The sequence below is a fragment of the Tamandua tetradactyla genome, chromosome 6 (genome assembly GCF_023851605.1).
Source record: "Tamandua tetradactyla isolate mTamTet1 chromosome 6, mTamTet1.pri, whole genome shotgun sequence".
In the NCBI taxonomy this organism is placed as follows: domain Eukaryota; kingdom Metazoa; phylum Chordata; class Mammalia; order Pilosa; family Myrmecophagidae; genus Tamandua; species Tamandua tetradactyla.
In genome coordinates this window covers 167,698,409-167,701,705 of record NC_135332.1, presented here as the reverse complement: position 1 = coordinate 167,701,705, position 3,297 = coordinate 167,698,409, and the positions used below count along the sequence as shown (strand labels likewise).

The following is a 3,297-nucleotide window of genomic DNA, read 5'->3' as shown; positions in this document are numbered from 1 at the left end:
CTGGAAAACTAAGATGTAAACGACTTGTGCATGGAAAACAATAGATCATTACTGAAAGAAATTAGAGAGGACCTAAATAAATGGAAATGTATTTCGTGTTCATGGATTGGAAAAATTAATAGGTGGGTCGGGAAGGGAGCTGCGGAGACGAGGCGCCGCCAGCCGCGACTTCGCGTGTTTTAGGCAATGGATCCCGCAGGGAAGTGAAACGAAGCTGTGACGGTCTGAGCATGTGCACTGGGCCTGTTGAAGTAGCCTCTTTATTATGTGAGCGGAAACGTGCGCTAGGTGCCTCGTTAGCGCAGTAGGCAGCGCGTCAGTCTCATAATCTGAAGGTCGTGAGTTCGATCCTCACACGGGGCACAATACTTTTGTTCGCCCTCACCATAGTTCCGTGCTCCCTACATCTTTAGTCTGGCCTGAAAATCGGGTAATTCTGTTAGTATTAAATCTCTGAACGCTGGGAGCCCGAGCTCGGGTCACTGTCGCGGCGGCCTGTGCTGAGGTCGGCCACGCCTCCTGCAAGTAGTTAGGCCGGGACGATTGCCCCGCGGGAAATCTAACTCGCGGCATAGGAGGGCAGACGCTGAGGGACCCGTTTTATCTTCCGTCCACGTGTATCTGCCTCCCCCACCCGGCCTGTGAGACTGCCTGCTCCCGGCTCCCCCTTCAGAGCTCCTGAACAGCAGGCGCCCAATAAATGTCCAAATAAAGGAATAGCATTTATTTGGGATTATCTTTTTACTTAAGCAAAAAGGGGAGTAGGGTTGTTTATTGTAGAACATCTTCGGGGAAAGGCCACATCCCACCTGGACAGGGGGCCTGGAATCCGCCCTCGGGGGTCTCGGGGGAGGGGCGATGAGCCTGCGGGCGGGTGCTGTAGGGTGCTATGCTGTCACCTGCGCCTGGGAGGTTAGGGTGCACCCGAGGGGGAGCCCCAGGTGAGCCCTCCGGGAGCTGCAGCGGCCGCGGGTGCCGGGAGCGTCAGTGGTCAGCGCTGGAGCCATGCCCTTCTTGCACGTCACCTCTTCCGGTCCGGTGGTCCCTTCCCGCCCCTTCGCCCCTTCCCGCCCGGTGGTCCCTTGCCCCGCGTCGCCCCCGCCACTGGTCGCACCCTCGCCCTGGAGCACGCGCTGTCCGCGGGTCGTGCACCGCCCTGGCTTAGCCCCGCGATGCCCTCGCCCGGGAGGGCGCCCTGAGTCCCGGCCCTTAAAGGAAGCGGCAGCCGAGACCCCCGGCGCGCGCGGCGAGGGGGAAGGGCCAGTCCCCGCGGGCTGGGGAGGGGCAGTGGGCCGCAGGTGGCGAGACGCGGGCGGTGGCAGTCGCGGAGCCGGGTGGGGGGGGTTTGGGCTTGTGGAGCTGGGGGGTGCCGGCCTGGACTGGCCCGGGGACCGGGTCTCGGAGCGGCCGTGCCGGCGGCGCTGGCGCCCAGAGGGGGAGGTGAGAGGCAGGTGTGCGCGCTGGCCTGGCCTGGCCGTCTGCAGGATCGGGTCATGCGTGAGACTCCAGGCCCTGGGGACGCGCTCCTGCCCCTGCCCGTTCTGATCTGCTACGTGAACCTAACCCGGGGTTCCTCCCGGAGGGGACATTGCGCTGGTTCTGGAGGAGAGGAGCCACTGGCCCCGCGGGAAGGGACCAGCGCCCAGCTGGCTGCAGGGCAGAATGCCACGTCCCACCTCCCCCCATCCTGAATGGCACTGGGTGAACATGACAAAGTATATTCATCACTCAGGGCACAGCATCTGCTGGGGGTGGGGACCTTTTTTTTATTTTTAATTTTTTAAAGAAGTTTTTATTAATAAAACCAAACAGCATACAACATTCTTTTTTTCTTACTTTTTTTCATTATTAATTAAAAAAATTTTTTTAAATACCAAAAAACACCAAACAAACGCAAACATTCTTAACTTTTGATCATTCCGTTCTACATATATAATCAGTAATTCGCCATATCATCACATAGTTGCATATTCATCATAATCATTTCTTGGAACATTTGCATCTATAGGAACATTCTCAACATATGAACATTCCGTTCTTGGTGTATCAATGGCTCACAATATCATTACATAGCTGTATATTCATCACCGTGATCATTTCTTAGAACTTGACTCACTCCAGAGAAAGAAATAAAAAGAAAAAAGAAGAAACTCATACATCCCATACCCCTTACCCCTCCCTCTCATTGACCACCAGTGTTTTCCTGTACCCAGTTTACTTGAACATTTGTTCTAGGGGCTGAGGACTTTGCCCACCAAGTCACTCGGATCCAGGCTGCCCTGGACAAGCGCTTCCAACCAGCCTCCTCTGAGACATGGGGGGCAGCAAGGCCCTGCCCCTAAGGCTTCTGTTGGCTTTCCACTGCTCACAGGAACTCCTCTGGCCACACTCCAGTTCACAGTCCTGGAGGTTCAGCCCCACCTTACTCCAGGAAGGAGGAGAACGAGATGGTTGGTGCATGCCCTAATCGCTGTGGCAGGGAGGCAGGGGCTGGGTGTTGGGGGTGGGAGTGGTGTCCCGGCTCATAGGAAAGCCAGGTGGAGGGAATCATTGGGGGATCATCCGCTGGTTGGAAGTGAAAGGTGGAGCCAAACGACAACAAGAAATGCTGAAGGGAAGGATGCAGAGGGAGATGGGTAGACACAGTTGGAACTCATTAATGCTTGGCAGAAGCATGAGGCTGGGGAGGCACCTGCGGTGATTTTACTCCTGCCCTCCTTCTCAGGCACCCAGGCCCACCTCTTAGAGGCCTGAGCCCATGCGCCTGACTGCTAAAGGGATAACCAGGCTCTGATTTCAAATGACATGAAGGCTTGGTGGGTCCCCTGAATTCTGTGTCTTCCCATCTGGGTGAGGGAAAGTGAGAACCATTCCTGAGGAGCGCTGTGCCCAGGTATGAGGATGGAACCTTAGTGGCGGAGGACCCTTTGCAGGTCCCAGGGTGGCACATACATGCTGCCTTAGTGACCTAGGCCTGACGTAAGAAAGTACAGCAAACCTGGTAGCTCTAAACAATCTATTGTCTCACAGCTCTGGAGGCCAGAAGTCTGAAATCAAGGTGTCAGCAGGGTTGTACTTCCTTGGAAACTTGTAGAGGGGAATCCCTTCCTTGCCTCTTCCCGGCTTCTATGGTAATCCTTGGCATTCTTTGGTTCATAGCATCGGAACTCCAATCTCTGCCTCTGTTTCATGTGGTCTGCCTCTATGTGGGTGGGGCCCTGCGTCCAGAGTCCCCTCTTCTTACAAGGACAGCAGTCACAATGGATCAGAGCCCACTGTAATCCAGGCTGGCATCTT

The 3,297-nt window shown here is 55.6% G+C and overlaps 1 non-coding gene across 1 annotated transcript; it reads left to right on the top strand.

Annotated features, from left to right (window-relative positions):
* The first annotated feature begins 290 nt into the window (after positions 1–290).
* On the top strand, positions 291–363 carry TRNAM-CAU (transfer RNA methionine (anticodon CAU)). Its single transcript has one exon. It is a non-coding gene; the product is annotated as a tRNA-Met (tRNA).
* The last annotated feature ends 2,934 nt before the right edge of the window (positions 364–3,297 follow it).